Source organism: Cydia splendana, chromosome 19 (assembly GCF_910591565.1).
Source record: "Cydia splendana chromosome 19, ilCydSple1.2, whole genome shotgun sequence".
Taxonomy (NCBI): domain Eukaryota; kingdom Metazoa; phylum Arthropoda; class Insecta; order Lepidoptera; family Tortricidae; genus Cydia; species Cydia splendana.
In genome coordinates this window covers 10,001-26,863 of record NC_085978.1, presented here as the reverse complement: position 1 = coordinate 26,863, position 16,863 = coordinate 10,001, and positions in this window count along the sequence as shown.

The following is a 16,863-nucleotide window of genomic DNA, read 5'->3' as shown; positions in this document are numbered from 1 at the left end:
TTTAGATTTGTTGGGGCTTAGTGAAACGCATATCAAAGACAGCGGTCATTTCATAACACCTAGCGGCAATTTGCAAATTAATGCTGGCAGTCCAGACAACAGCTTCAGTGGCGTAGGCTTTATCGTGTCAAAACGCTTGCGAGACATGATCATCGGTTACAATGCTATCAGCGACAGGATATTGATTTTGAAAGTGTCAGGACAGCCGTATCCCATACACTTCATATCAGTTTATGCACCAACATCGCAGTCATCAGAAGATGTAATCGAGCAGTTCTACAGCGAACTCGGAAATGCCTACCGGGAAATCCCTAGCAATAACCCAGCCATAATCCTCGGCGACCTCAATGCCAAGATTGGTACGACGCATGATGATCTGCGTGAGGTTGTCGGAAAATTCGGCCTGGGAGCACGGAATTTGCGGGGCCAAGTTTTGCTTGAATTCTGTGCAGGGACGTAGCACAGTGCACGTAGGCTCTGGACATGGCTCTCCCCTAAGGGACATAAGAACCAAATTGATTACATCATGATCGGGAAGAGGTGGAAGTCATCAATAATATCAACAAAAACTCGTCCAGGAGCTGATTGCGGAAGTGACCATCAGTTGCTCGTTGCGCAATTTAAAACACGGTTTAAAGTTGTCAAGAAGGCAAAGCCGGATAGAACCCTCCGATTGCGCGAAGGAGATGAATTACCGTTCGAGGATCTCCTACAACAGAGACTGACACAAATAGACCACGACCCCTGGGAATCTTCTAATACGACGTGGGAACGGCTAAAAAATGTGGTTAAGGACTGCGCCCTAACGGTCAATAAGAGCACACGACAGGCTGAGCCGAGAGCAGAATGGATGCATGAGGAAACCTGGGCGGCCGTTACTGAAAGAAGAGCCCTGAGAGAACGTGGTCTTGACACTGAAAGCGAAAGACAACGGTACTTCGAGCTTAACACCCAAGTGCAATGCCTTTGCAGAAGAGACAGGAATGCTCAAATTGATTCCATATGTGAGGAGATAGAGAGGACCAACAAAACAAACCACTCAAGGGATATGTTCCAGAAGATAAAACTCCTTACAAGAGAGAGGAAGTTGTGTTGTTGGACAATTGACGCCCACAAAGGAAGAGCTATAATAGACCAGCAACAGGTACTGGAAGGATGGAGAAATTACTGTCAACAACTTTATAGTGTAAATGAAGACACAACTTCAGTGCAAAGGATGGATTTCAAAGAGAGAGAGCCCGACATTCTACTGCACGAAGTGGAAGCTGCGATTAACAAGCTCAAAAGGAAAGCTAGCGGAGGCGACGGAATCACTGCACAGCTGATCAGGAATCTAGGCCCAGAAGGCAATAAAATCCTTCACAGTATATGTAATAAGGTATGGAGGACTGGGCAGTGGCCTGATGACTGGACAGAATCCATTATTGTTCCTTTGCACAAAAAAGGCTCCACACGTAAGTGTGAGAACTATCGCACCATCTTCCTCATCTCGCACGCGGCTAAAGTTCTGCTATATATTATAAACCGAAGACTGGAATGCTATATAAGCGGACAAATAGCTAGGGAGCAGGCTGGATTCGTGAAGAATAGAGGAACTCGGGAGCAAATTTTGAATATGAGGTAACTGATACAGAAAGCACGCGAATTTAACATCCCAATGGCTCTCTGTTTTATTGACTATGCTAAAGCGTTTGACTGTATCAGTTGGGCTGTTATGTTTAAAATCATGTCGGAGATGGGAGTACCGGAACACCTGACCTTTTTAGTGCAAAACCTCAATGCTGACGGACAATCGAAAGTCAGACTTGATGATGCGTTGTCTCATTCTTTTAAAACCGAACGTGGCGTAAGACAAGGTTGCATCCTCTCCCCGCAGTTATTCAACCTCATCGGCGAGCACATAATGCGCAGAGTGTTGGAAGGTTGGAATTGGAAGGGTGGTATCCGAGTCGGTGGTCACCTTATCAACAACTTGCGGTCTGCTGATGACACCACTATCATTGGCGCAAACGAAAGTGAGATAGCGGAACTGCTGGAAAAGTTGGAGTCCGTTAGTGTGGAGTACGGATTAAGGATAAACCGGAACAAAACCAAACTGATGTTTGTCGACCGAGCGGGAAAATCCCAGAGAACGTTCGAGTTGCGCGAACTAGAGTCTGTAGAACAGTTTGTTTACTTGGGATCTTTGATTCGTAATGATGGAGATTGCGAGAGAGAAGTGGTACGTCGAGCTCAGATTGCAAAGGCGGCAGTAACGCGCCTAGAGAAGATATGGAGGAATCGCAACATCTACCGCAGTACAAAAGTTAAACTAATGCGTACACTCATATTCTCTATCTTCCTATACGCCTCCGAAACATGGACGCTGAAAGCTAGGCTAAGGGATAGGATTGACGCATTCGAGATGTGGTGCTGGCGTAAAATGCTGGGAGTGTCGTGGACTGAACGCCGCACCAATGCTTCAATCCGAAGCCAACTAAAAGTCCTCACTCCTCTCTCTGTAGTCTGCTTGCGGAGAGCTCTTTCTTTCTTTGGACACGTGGCGAGACGAAAATCACACAACCTCGAGAAAATCATAATGATTGGCCGTGTCGAGGGAACAAGAAGTAGAGGCAGAGCTCCAACTCGCTGGACGGATCCTCTCCTGGAGGCAATTAATAGTGGCACACAGTCCGCACTTCATCAGGCTCAGAACAGAGCAGCCTGGAGACTTCTTATAGATAGAGCTACTTATGGTGGTCACGACCCTCAGCTGTGAGGATAACGACGAAGAAGAAGAAGACTAAACTATTTATCTCAAAATTATAAAAAAAAATATTGAGATTCCCACAATGAGCTCTTTGATTTGATATACAGGGTGTAATCGTTAAGTGTGGCCAGGCGATAATTGCGTAAATATAACAGAATATCAGAAAACTTCCAATTGATATCGAAAGTGCGTTACCCAATGAGTAAAATTACATTTATAACTTTTTAAAATAAAAGCAGAAATATCCCAAACATTAACTTCAAACCCTCCCATACATTTAGTACGACGACTCACCCCTCAAAGAACGTCGGTTTCGTTAGAGATAAAACTGCTTGAAATTCACTATTTGTGTTAATAAACTGTAATAAAATACCGTTTATGAAATAATTACTATGACTACAAATAAGGAAACCAAAGAGGTTTATCTCTAACGAAACCGACATTCTTTGAGAAGTGAGTCGTCGTACTAAATGTATGGGAGGGTTTGAAGTTAATGTTTGGGATATTTCTGCTTTTATTTAAAAAAAGTTATAAGTAAATGTAATTTTACTCATTGGGTAACGCACTTTCGATATCAATTTGAAGTTTTCTGATATCTGTTATATTTACGGAATTATCGCCTGGCCACACTTGACGATTACACCCTGTATATAACACGATATAGTTTGCAAAACTTTGTTTTTTAACTGCCGCTTTACCCCCCAAAAGTGCCCCTATGTTTAAAATTTATTTATGTACGTTGCATGTCCGTCTTTGGGTCACAGACTTACATATGTGTAGTAAATTTCAACTTAATGGGTTTAGTAGTTTCGGAGAAAATAGGCTGTGACAGAATGACAGCCAGACACACGAGTGATCCTATAAGGGTTCCGTTTTTTCCTTTTGAGGTACGGAACCCTAAAAACAACCAACGGATTACATTACGCGTCGGACCGTACATAATGCGATATTCCGTACCTGCATTCGATAAGAAGTTGCATACAAAAATTGCTTACGCCCGACTCCGGTTGACATAAACGATACTTGTAGCGACATCTATTGTTGGGTAGAGTAATTAAACTAATAAATAACTGTTGGTTTCCTGAGTAAATTCTGCACGTTTTATTCAAGAATCTTATTTTCAAAGTTATTAAACCAGATAAGTGCTACTTTAGAATAACAAATCTATAAGTAATTAAATTATTGTGGTGTAAAATTGAAAAGTATACTCGTATACTCGTTGAAAAGTAGTATAACGTCGGCTTAAGTCGCAAACCTCGGAACTCCTCCGGGGGAGTTACGAGGTTTACGACTTGTAGGTATTGTTGTCCAAGGTAGCAATTACTAATACATAACTTCCTTGAAATGGAGTTACGAGGTTTGCGACTTAAGCCGACGATAAGTATGTAGTAGTAAGTATAGTACTCTGATATCTTTCGAGCATGACTTTAATGATACGTATTATATATTGAAATTGTTTGTCGCCCTAATTTAACGAGTTCAATGGGATCGGATGGATGATTTGTTTACGAACATCACTGTTGCATGCTGTTGCGACGATTCGTTGGATACATTGAGGTCCGTGTGTCGTGTCGTGTCGTGTCGGTCGTTGATTGCGCTGGACAACCCGACAACGCAATCTGTAGCAGCCCCCCATCCTCGGTTCGATATGTACCTATCTTCATTTTATAAATAAATTTCTTTAAGTACTTCACAGATTGACTTAATTCACCAATAGATGGCGTTAGTAGTGGCGGTTTTGTCATTTTTTTTTCGTGTAATTTGGTTGACAAATAACACTAAAATCTGAAACCAAACTTGCTACCATCCTGTGAATGAGATAATTAAATGCATGAGGCCTGATTGAAGACTCTAGAACCTCTTTTATCTAACTCTTAACTGGCCACTTCACGTTGATAAAGACAACGTTGACAACCTATTCACGCTGAACCCTAATGACATTTAAGACAAACAACTGAGTCGCTTAATGTCAAACTCGGATATATCCAAATGTCAGATTTTGCGATTTTTGTATTAAGTAATTGGTAAAAGTAAGTAGATATTTCCTAAGAGGGTCGAATGGATTTTTATCCGAGTTCGAAGTTAAGTGACACAATTGTTGACATGACAGTTTTTAGATAGAATAATATTAATTTATTCTTTGTTAAGTAGATACTTGCAAAGAAAACAACTTTTTTTAAAAGTTTTAATGTAAAAAGTACCATCTCTTTAAATAAAAGGTAAAAAAAGAATTTTTTTTTCTGAGCATACATAACTATTGAGCATTCATTACTATCTAGTTTGTTAATAGTGATACAAACAATAGAGAGACAAACCAATTGACATAATTATTTTTGGTCTCTATAGCAGCGTAAATGAACACACTATACTTACAAGCACAAGGACTTGTAAACACATTCCCCTACACACACAGTCCGGTAAAAAGTGGTGATCCACGAGCAGAATAATACAAATATAGGTAATAGTACTGCCATCTAGTGAGGAGTAACCTTAAAGACTAAACAAGCAACTATTTACTTTCATTATTATAATATCGCAACCAAAACAAGGCAGCCTAAGTAAAAAAAAACTCAGATCCAAGAAAAAAAATAACAATAAAATCTCATGAAATGAGATTTATTTGATGTGATGAAGAGCGATGGTGGCCTAGCGGTAAGAGCGTGCGAAATGCGACTTAAAATCCAGAAGGCGCGGATTTTTTGAATTTGAATTTGAATTTGATTCAAACCCCGGCCCGTACCAATTAATTATTCGGAACTTATGTACGAAATATTATTAGGGCGAGCGAAGCGAGCCCTATCACTATTCGACAATCTATGCATTCTTGTGGTACACTTTACGGAAAAACTATCGCACTGTTAGGTTTGAGATTTAACATAGTAATTTATATTCATGTCTAGATGTGTTATCAAGCATAAAAATATCATTATATAAACATAAAAAATAAATAAAAGGGTAAATAATGTGTATTACTACTAACGCCATCTGTTGGACTAATGTTAGTTATTTCTTTTTCTAACAGATGGCGTTAGTAGTGACAAGGTTAAAGGTTGTTCCGTTAAAATGCGCTGGGTTTTTGTGGCTCAATATAATTGGGTATTTGACTACCTATACTAGTCAAATGAGTTTCTTTTTTCGAACTGTCAAAACGATTTGCTACTATGGAATTTATATGAAACACTAGCATGTGACGTCACAAGCAAATAACCTACTCTTTATAGTTGTTAATGTTATATCGGGTTTTAAAATAGAAATTGTGACTAAAAATAACTGCTATCTACCTTTCTCTATTAATCTTCTGGTGCTTTATTTCTTTGTATGGTGTAAAATAATTTATCTTAAGTACAGTCAAATACCCTATTAGTAGGTAATCATAATTAATTATGGGTGAAATTTAATACGTGACTATATATTTTTTGATTGAATCGATAATCGTTTTTACTACTATGGCGGTTAAAATCACACGTGATTGATTTCAAAATTGCGGCAGTAATGCAGTTGGCAGTAATATCGCAGTCGGCAGCAGTATTGCAGCGCGATATTACTGTCTTACTGTTTCAAATGCCAAAATCGATTTCGCTGCCAGGGTTTTTGACATTCGAGGCAATAACGTAGTCGGCAGTAATATTGCAGTCAGCAGCAGTATTGTAGCGCGCAAATTTCGAAATCGATATTGCTGCCAGGATTTTTGATATTTGCGGTAGTAATGCAGTCGGCAGTAATATTGCTATTGGCAGCAGCATTGCAGCGCGTTAGTACTGCCTTATATAATGTTTCAAATGCCAAAATTGATGTCGCTGCCAGGGTTTTTGACATTTGCGGTAGTAATGCAGTCGGCAGCAGTAGGTATTGCAGCGTGATATTACTGTCTTACTGTTTCAAATGCCAAAATCGATTTCGCTGCCAGGGTTTTTGACATTCGAGGCAATAATATAGTCGGCAGTAATATTGCAGTCAGCAGCAGTATTGTAGCGCGCAAAGTCGAAATCAATATCGCTGCCAGGATTTTTGATATTTGCGGTAGTAATGCAGTCGGCAGTAATATCGCTGTTGGCAGAAATATTGCAGGGCGATAGTACTGCCTTACTGTTTCAAATGCCAAAATCGATGTCGCTGCCAGGGTTTTTGACATTTGCGGTAGTAATGCAGTCGGCAGTAATGTCGCAGTAGGCAGCAGTATTGCAGCGCGATATTACTGCCTTACTGTTTCAAAAGACAACATCAATGTCACTGCCAGGGTTTATGACATTTGCGACAGTAATGTAGTCTGCAGTAATATTGCAGTCGGTAGCAGTATTGCAGCGCGCAAATGACAGGCGCTGCCAGGATTTTTGATATTTGCGGTAGTAATGCAGTCGGCAGTAATATCGCTGTTGGCAGCAGTATTGCAGGGCGATAGTACTGCCTTACTGTTTCAAATGCCAAAATCGATGTCGCTGCCAGGGTTTTTGACATTTGCGGTAGTAATGCAGTCGACAGTAATATCGCAGTCGGCAGCAGTATTGCAGCGCGATATTACTGCCTTACTGTTTCAAAAGACAGAATCGATGTCACTGCCAGGGTTTATGACATTTGCGACAGTAATGTAGTCTGCAGTAATATTGCAATCGGCAGCAGTATTGCAACGCGACATTACTACCTTACTGTTGCAAATGTCAAAATTGATGTCGCTGCCAGTATTATTGACATTTGCAGTAATATAGTCGGCACTAATATCGCAGTCGGCAGCAGTATTGCAGCGCGATATTACTGCCTTATCGTTTCAAATGTCAAAATCGATGTCGCTTTCCACTCTGGACGACCGGCTAAAGCAAGACAGAGGGCCCTTTTTATCCACCCTTCTATCGGGTGGCAGAACTTCCCACTTCCCAGGAGCCGTGGGAATGTTTCTTCCCAACAGCTCTCCACAAGCTGCCCTGCGTTGACTGATTGTACTGGTCCATCAGCACGCGATGGGGTTGTCACATCGCTACGCCCATATTCATGTCTACCGGTCAAGAAGCTATAGGTGCTCCGGACATTTGTAAGGCTTGCTCGGAGTTAAACTATTAAATATAAGTACCTATTGATATAATATAATACAAACACTCTTGATATAATATAATACAAAATGATTTGGGGTAAGTATTAATTATTTATAGAAGCCCTTATATCATATCATATCATTTTTAGAGTTCCGTACCTCAAAAGGAAAAATACGGAACCCTTATAGGATCACTTTTGTTGTCCGTCCGTCTGTCTACTAAGACCTTTTATCTCGGGAACGCGTGGGTGTATCGAGTTGAAATTAAAAGCATAACTTAGGTCCTAAAAGCTGTGAAAAATTTAAACTTCTAAGAGTTGTAAGTGATCGGAAAAAAAGATACGGCCGTTTATGCCGCAAAAACAATATATTTCGAAACTCTCAAAGGAATCAAAATGTACCTATAAAGGGGCCCGCTGACGGACTTCGCCGGACGATATCAGCCGGTCAGTTAAACGCAAAATTTGACAGCTCCGAACAACTGACAGGTTAATATCGTCCGGCGAACTGGTAATATGTGGGCCCCCTTAAGTATGGTAGGTAATTCCCGTTGATCTAGAATTTCTAGAACTATGAAATTTGGCAAGTAATATCGTCACTACAAGTACTGGGAAAATATTTGAAAACTATTTTTTTTGTAAATAAATTAATAAATACGTTAAATTTGTACGGGACCCTCGGCGGGCGAGTCCGACTCGCACTTGTCCGGTTTTTTAAGATGAATCTCTTATTAAAAACTACCTTAGTAATTATAACTATATAGGTAGAAAAATTTCGCGAGCCCTTACAAAGCTCTGCTTTTTGCTAGTTTAATATTTACCAGTCGCTATTTGGAGAAGGAAAACATCGTGAAGAAACCGGACTAGTCCCAATAAAGCCTGGTTTAACCTCTGGGTTGGAAAGTCAGAAGGCAGTCGCTTCTGTAAAAACTATTACCCACGCCAATTCCTGGGATTAGTTGCCAAGCGGACCCCAGGCTCCCATGAGCTGTGGCAAAATGCCGAGACAACGCGAGGAAGGTGATGAAATACCCCGCCAGGCAATTATAACAACGACATAAATTAACGCCATCCAGCATCGGATAGCGGAACCTTGAATTGGAGGCCATAGATGGAAGTCCTGTGGTGTTGCTTATGTCCATGGGCGACGATGACCGCTTCCCATCAGGCGGCTCGTCTGCTCGTTTGCTGACTATAACATAAAAAAAAAAAGTCTTATAAATGATAGCTTTTCAAAAACGTATTTTAAAAAGAGAGATATAAAAAATAAACAGACATTTATCCCTGGGTCACCAAACTCAAAACCTGCCTGCTTGGTGGTGCAAGTTGATTTTATTCATCCGACATGAATTCGCACACCACGATATAAGCAACAATTCTATTAAACGTCATGCTGTAGTAGCTTATGACGAGTCTCAACGCAATAAAAGATAATTCTGGTACCTAACAAATAACCAGTACCTAATAAATAAAAAAACCGGCCAAGCGCGAGTCGGACTCGCGTTTCCTATTAGATTTCCTGCCATCTATAGGTAACTATTGTGTATTTTTTTTATTTTTTATTATTTTTTTTTTTCAAAATTTTAGTCCCAGTAGTTTTGGAGATAAAGTGGGGGGAATGGTAATATTTTGGCTATTTTTTTAAATAGCTTCAAACCTATGTATTTTATAATTATAAAAAAAAAAAAAAAAAAAAACATATCCATCTTTGGGTCACTAATTTACCAAATTTACCAAATTTCAACTTAATTGGTCCAGTAGTATCCGAGAAAATAGCCTGTGACAGACGGACAGACAGACAGACGCACAAGTGATCCTATAAGAGTTCCGTTTTCTCCTTATTCTTAAAAAAAAAAAAAAAATGTAAGTCGTGTCATCGTTATCGAAAGAATTATTAAAAAAAAAAAAAAAAAAAAAAACTAGATTTAATAACCCATTTGTGCAAAATTAAAATTATATTGTTCAATGTGTTGCCTAGATGGCACTTATCAACGGCAGCGTCTATGATAGATCGCGCTGTTAAGATTTTTCTAAAAATCATCTGGCAAAATTTCGAATACTGAGGTTAGGTGAGGTTCGGAGTTAGGTTAGGTTTTGAGTTAGGTTAGGTTTTGAGTTAGGTTAGGTTTTGAGTTAGGTTAGGTTTTGAGTTAGGTTAGGTTTTGAGTTAGGTTAGGTTTTGAGTTAGGTTAGGTTTTGAGTTAGGTTAGGTTTTGAGTTAGGTTAGGTTTTGAGTTAGGTTAGGTTTTGAGTTAGGTTAGGTTTTGAGTTAGGTTAGGTTTTGAGTTAGGTTAGGTTTTGAGTTAGGTTAGGTTTTGAGTTAGGTTAGGTTTTGAGTTAGGTTAGGTTTTGAGTTAGGTTAGGTTTTGAGTTAGGTTAGGTTTTGAGTTAGGTTAGGTTTTGAGTTAGGTTAGGTTTTGAGTTAGGTTAGGTTTTGAGTTAGGTTAGGTTTTGAGTTAGGTTAGGTTTTGAGTTAGGTTAGGTTTTGAGTTAGGTTAGGTTTTGAGTTAGGTTAGGTTTTGAGTTAGGTTAGGTTTTGAGTTAGGTTAGGTTTTGAGTTAGGTTAGGTTTTGAGTTAGGTTAGGTTTTGAGTTAGGTTAGGTTTTGAGTTAGGTTAGGTTTTGAGTTAGGTTAGGTTTTGAGTTAGGTTAGGTTTTGAGTTAGGTTAGGTTTTGAGTTAGGTTAGGTTTTGAGTTAGGTTAGGTTTTGAGTTAGGTTAGGTTTTGAGTTAGGTTAGGTTTTGAGTTAGGTTAGGTTTTGAGTTAGGTTAGGTTTTGAGTTAGGTTGGGGCGCTAGGTCGGGTAACCTCCACGAGGGTCTGGGCCATTCCAATTTCTGTTAATCCTTGCGGATTCGCAGTCAAGGGAATGGTTTATGGCTGGTGCGCCCTGGGGGCAACGGTAAGTGATCTCCTGCATGGGATTGCTTACCGGAGCTGCCAATAACCCGACACCCGGGGTTTAGCCCGGGGGGGGGGGAGGGTGTTCTTGGAGTGTCTCTGTGATCTCCTAGGCTATACCGGACAGGGCTACCCATACCGGGCAGGCGAAGAGTGAGGGACACTACCAAGAGCAAGACGGGTTTGCCCGCTTTCAGTGCAGAAACCGGGTGGACAGGCTCCGGCCACCGTCACAAACTCGTTATCCCAAATGATAAGGTGTTGTTGCCATGTCTAGCAGCCTTTGATGGGACCGAGGGCCTTGCCTTGGTCGGCCGGGTCAAGAGGAGATAACCTCAATAAAAAACCACAATCCCTCGCATGGCGGTTCACCGTGCGGGGGTGCTCTCTTTAGAGCGGCTGGGGTGTGCATCAGCCATTAGTGGCCAACCTGTGACACCGCCCGACCTCACAGAGTATATAGGGCCACAGCTTGGGTACGGGGATCTCTGCCCCTGTGGAAATTTAGTCTCCCCTACTCGTGGGAATTGAATGGATAATCTAAATAAAACAAATAAAACAAATCTTGAAGATATGGTGGGTGCTTCTGGCGCCGAAAATGAGAGGGACGGCGTCGTTTCAGAACTTAACACGACGCCAGCACAGCTACGGCTGCGGGGCTGCCGAGTGTCACTACGTCTAGACGAAGCGATAGACTCAAATTCAAATAGCAGGGATCGGAGCCCATACGAAGGAGGAGAGGGATCAGCGACCAAATCAAATATGGCTGACAGCCAGAGGGAAATCAGGACTGATCGGTCAGAGAGGATACGCCGACTGTCTGATGCAACGGACTCCGACGACCTTCCAGAGGTTATCTTTATAGATAAGGCTGGCGAGAAATCGGTGGAAAAACAGCTGGCCCAAAAACGGTACCATACTGGATCGGATGAGGATACGTGGCTGGGGACCTTGCCAAAAGTCAATACAGCACGTAGAGGCGGGAAAAACGGAAAGGGTAAGACTCGCGGAGCGTGCACGGGTATTTCCAAGTCCAAGCCCCTTGGGGCATACGTGGGAATCGCCAAGACCAAAACTTTGTTGAAAAGAAGGCTCGACATGGATACTAGTGAAAAAGATACGGATAAAAATACCGGAAATGCGTCCCAATCTCGCGGGCCAGCCTCCTGCTGGATGAAGGACCAAACATCCGAACAGGTCATATCTGATGAGGAGCTGGAAATGGAGTACAGCCTGGTGCCGGAAGGCCCTCAGTCTCCAGCTGCTGACGAAGACGAGGCGGATGTGGCCCGCAAGGCAGCCAAGAGGGTGCTGGCAGAAGTCAGCAAATGTATGAATTTAAAAGGAACAATCCGCGGCCGCATTAACAAGGCGTGCCGCGAGATCGTAACGGCCATGGATAACATGGACTCAAGAGAGGAAAATGAAGAGGTCCATGTCCTTCGGGCGAATAACAAAAGACTGAAGGAAGAGCTAGCTCATGCGACGACTGAGATGAAAGCGCTTAGAAGGGCCTTCTCCGAACGGAATAAGGAGACTCCAGCAGACAGTGCAAGGCCTAACCAGATTCTGGGGTCGGTAACGGATGCCTTGTCTGGGTTTAGGGAGGAGTTAGAGGCGAGTCTATTCAAGTCGATTGGGGATATGGTTAATGCCCGCTTAGACGACATAAAGAGCCGCCTCCCTCCGGCGCCGATCGTCCGCCCGCCACTGGCGGCGGACCGAAGAAAGGCATCTGAGGCTGCCGATGCGACAGTTTCTCCATCAGCCCCCGTGGTTGATTTGCCGGATGATCCCTGGACCCCGTTGCCTGCCCCTGCCCCTGTTCCTGCCCCAAGGCCCAGGAAAACGGCAGATAAATCTGTAGCATCGTCGGGGTCAACGCTGATGCCCCCTGCCAGAACTGCACCAGGGCCAAAATTGCCGCGGAAGAAACAAGCGGCTACCAAGCAGGTACCCCGGGTGGCACCTCCCCCTGCTGCGGAGAGGTCGACAAACCCCACCCCCGCTCCCCGAGCGAAGAGGGTCCCTCAGACGGTGCCGCCCCCACCACTGACGACTGCTGCTCCGACGTGGACGGAAGTAGTAGGCCGTAAGGCAAAGAGGAAAGCTAAAAAACCAACAGCTGTAGCAGGCCAACCGGCTCTTAAACCAAAGCCGAAGCCACGTAAACTGGTGGCTCCATCAACGGCGGGCATAGTAGTGGCTCTCAAACCAGAATCTGAGGCTACATATGCGGGAATCCTAACCAAGGTGACGACCTCGTTTGGTCTAGCCGAGGTGGGGATAGACCACGTCAAAGTTAGAAAAACGGCCGATGGGGCGCGTATCATCGAGGTTTCTGGTACCGACAATGGCAGGGCAGCCGATATCCTGTGCGAGAAATTGGAGGGCCTTATTGGCAACGATGCGAGGGTGTACCGGCCAACTAAAATGGCTGGCTTGAGGATATCAGGACTCATGGAATCTGCAACCACGGAGGCAGTAGCCGAGGCAATAACAGCGAAGGGTGGTTGCAGATTTGATGAAGTGAAGGTAGGTGCAATCCGTACCGGATTTAATGGAGCAGGATCGACCCTCATTAAATGCCCGGTGACAGCCGCCAAAAAGATAGTAGAGGGAGGGCGTTTGCTTGTGGGGTGGTCGAGTGCACAAGTACAGATTCTAGATCCAGCACCGTTCCGCTGTTATAAGTGCATGGGGACGGGACACACTCGCGCTACTTGCCCCTCACAAATAGACAGAGGCAACACGTGCTTCCGGTGCAGCAAGCCGGGACATAAGGCGTCCGGCTGTACCGAGGCGCCATTCTGCGCGGTGTGTCATCAGGCCAAAAAACCAGCCGGACACTACATGGGAGGCCAAGCGTGCTGCCCCCCACCGACTAAGGGTAGACAAGACCCCATCCGGCCCCAGGGGCCCGATAAGAGATCCGCCCATGGGGCTGACGAGGGACAAGACATGGATGTGTAATGTTGCCACGCCCTTACGAACTCCTACAGACCAACTTGAACAACTGCGCCCGTGCCCAAGACCTGCTTATGCAGGTAATAGCAGAGTGGGGCATTGGCGCGGCTGTGGCAGCGGAACCATATTGTGTTCCTCCTCAGCCCAACTGGGTAGGAGCAACTGATCGGAAAGTGGCCATAATGGTACCGGCTATCGGGGACTATCCTCCCCTGATCGCCGTTCATAAAGGTCCAGGAATTGCGGCAGCCAAATGGGGAAATATTATAATAATCGGCACTTATTTTTCCCCCAATAGGCCACTATGGCAATTCGAGGGTTACTTAGACGATCTGGGGGGGCTGATAAGGAGGTTAGCGCCAACCCCGGTACTCGTAATGGGAGATCTCAATGCTAAAAGCGCAGCCTGGGGTTCCCCTGTTACAGACGTGAGGGGCGAAACCCTTAGGGATTGGGTGCTAGCGATGGGGCTTGTGGTTTCAAACCAAGGTCACGCTTACACATGTGTGCGACACCAGGGAGGGTCCATTGTGGACGTCACTCTTGCAACCCCTGTTATCGCCAATCGAATTGAGGACTGGCGTGTACTAGAGAATGTGGAGACCCTCTCTGATCACGTCTACATCAGGATGAGGATTTCTCCATCTCCAGCGGCTCCACCACAGGGTCTACCGCATACAGCGGGTAGGCGTCGTCCCAATGGCCGCTTCCCTAGGTGGTCCTTGGCTAGCCTAGATAAAGAGATGATTGAGGAGGCTGCATTGATACAGGCTTGGTGCGCTCCCCCGCCAGTAGACCTCGGGGTTGAAGAACGGGCAGCCTGCTTCCGTACCTCGCTCACCACGGTGTGCGATGCTGGTATGTCGAGGGCAAAGAAACCAACTGGCAAAAAACAGGTCTACTGGTGGTCGGAGGAAATTGCGGCCCTCAGAGTAACCGCCAATGCTGCACGCCGTAAATTCATAAGGTGCAGGCGCCGACAACACACAGCGGCAGAGGAAGAGATACTCCGGGAGGCCCTAGTAGCTGCAAAAGGGGCATTGAGAACGGCCATAGCCAAACGGAAGGATGAGGCCCGAGAGGAATTCCTGAGAACCTTAGACAGGGACCCATGGGGGCGACCCTATAAAATTGTGAGGAACAAAATGAAACATGCTCCACCCATGGATTCCTTAGAGCCGGAACTACTAAAAAGAGTTGTTGAGGGCCTCTTCCCGGTGGCACCGGACTTTACACCTCCCGTCATGGCTCTCCCAGTGGAACAACCGGAGGGCCTCCCGGATGTCCCTTTAATCTCGGACGTGGAAATCATGGGAGCAGTCTTCAGAATGAGAGCCGGCAAAAAGGCTCCTGGGCCGGATGGTGTGTCAGGGAGAGTCCTCTCCCTGACATTGAAACACCTCGGAGTCCGACTTCGCGGGCTATTCGATGACTGCCTCAAAGAGGGAATTTTCCCTCGTTGCTGGAAGGAGGGTAGGCTGTGCCTGCTGCGAAAGGAGGGTCGTCCAGCTGACTCTCCTTCAGGATACCGCCCCATCGTCCTCCTAGATGAAACTGGAAAGATGCTGGAGCGCATCATAGCAAGGCGTATCACTAAGCATCTGGAGGACACGGGCCCAAACATTAGTGACCATCAATTTGGGTTCCGCGAGGGGCGGTCTACAATAGACGCAGTAGGCACGTTGAAGAAATTCAGCGATCTGGCAGCAGAGAAAAAGGAGGGAGCCATAGCAGTGTCTCTAGACATTGCCAATGCATTTGGCTCTCTCCCCTACGGAGTTATAAAAGAGGCGCTCCGGTACCACGGCGTCCCTCTCTATCTGAGGACGATCATAGAGCACTACCTTACTGATAGGGTTGTGCTCTATGAATCGGGAGGCGGACGCCTTGAAAGACGGATGGAATGTGGTGTTCCACAGGGGTCGGTTCTGGGGCCCCTGCTCTGGAACATCGGATTCGACTGGGCAATACGAGGAGAGCAGCTTCCCCGCATGGTCACCATTTGTTATGCCGATGACACAATGGTGGCCGTGAGGGGAAAACAGTTCCAGGAAACCTTGAGGAGAGCCGCTGTCGCAACCGAACTCACGGTGGGACGCATCAACCTCCTAGGGCTTGCCGTATCCCTCAATAAGACCGACGCCGTGGTCTTCAAAAGAAGAGGCTGGAGACTGGGACCCAATGATGTGATCCCAGTAGGGGGTGAGGCGGTCCCCCTGAGGGCCCACATCAAATACTTGGGCCTAGTCTTGGACAGCAAGTGGGAGTTCGAAGAACATTTTACCAACCTGGTTCCTCGGCTCGTTGGTGCCGCCTCGGCGCTGAGCCGTCTATTGCCCAATGTAGGAGGCCCCCAAGCTCCATGCCGACGCCTATATGCGAACGTCGTTCGCAGCATGGCACTATACGGGGCACCTATATGGGCCGGGAGGCTTAACAGCAAAACGAGGGCCCTCCTCCGAAGGCCGCAGAGAGTGATTGCGCAACGCATCATAAGAGGGTACAAGACCATAGGGCACGCAGCCGCTTGCGCCCTCGCCGGCACCATACCGTGGGAGCTTGACGCCCGACTCCTGGCCGAGAGGTACAACCAGCGAACGGAGTTACGCATCGCCGATGAGCGTCTGGCTCCCAGGGAGTTGGAGGCTCGGCTTGATGCTGAAAAGAAGAGAGCGAGGGATCGTTGGAAAAGCCAGCTGGAGGACGAGCCCTATGGTACGTATACCGTAGCGGCGCTCCTCACATCTTTTGACAGCTGGCTAGACCGAAAAAGTGGTACCCTTACGTACAGACAAGTGCAGGTAATGACTGGACACGGCTGCTTCGGTCATTACCTGTACACAATAAGGAGGGAACCTTCGCCGGTTTGTCACCACTGCGGGTACGAAGACGACACTGCCTACCACACGATGGTGGAATGCCCAACCTGGGCTCCTGAGAGATGGGAGCTGGAAATGGCCCTAAACGTGGATGATCTCTCGCTGCACAATATAGTAGCAAAAATCATAGTCAGCGAGAGATCCTGGGCGGCGTTCCACAACTTTTGCGAAAAAGTTATGCAAAAAAAAGAAGAAGCGGAGCGGGCGCGCGAGGCCAGAGCCGATGCGCATCCGCTACGGCAAAGACGGAGGGGAGTCAGGCGGCGGCAATTCGTCAATGCCTTGATTCCCCAGTAGAGCTGCGGGCTGGGGACCCGCAAATAAGGCTCTACGCGCTCGAGGAGGGG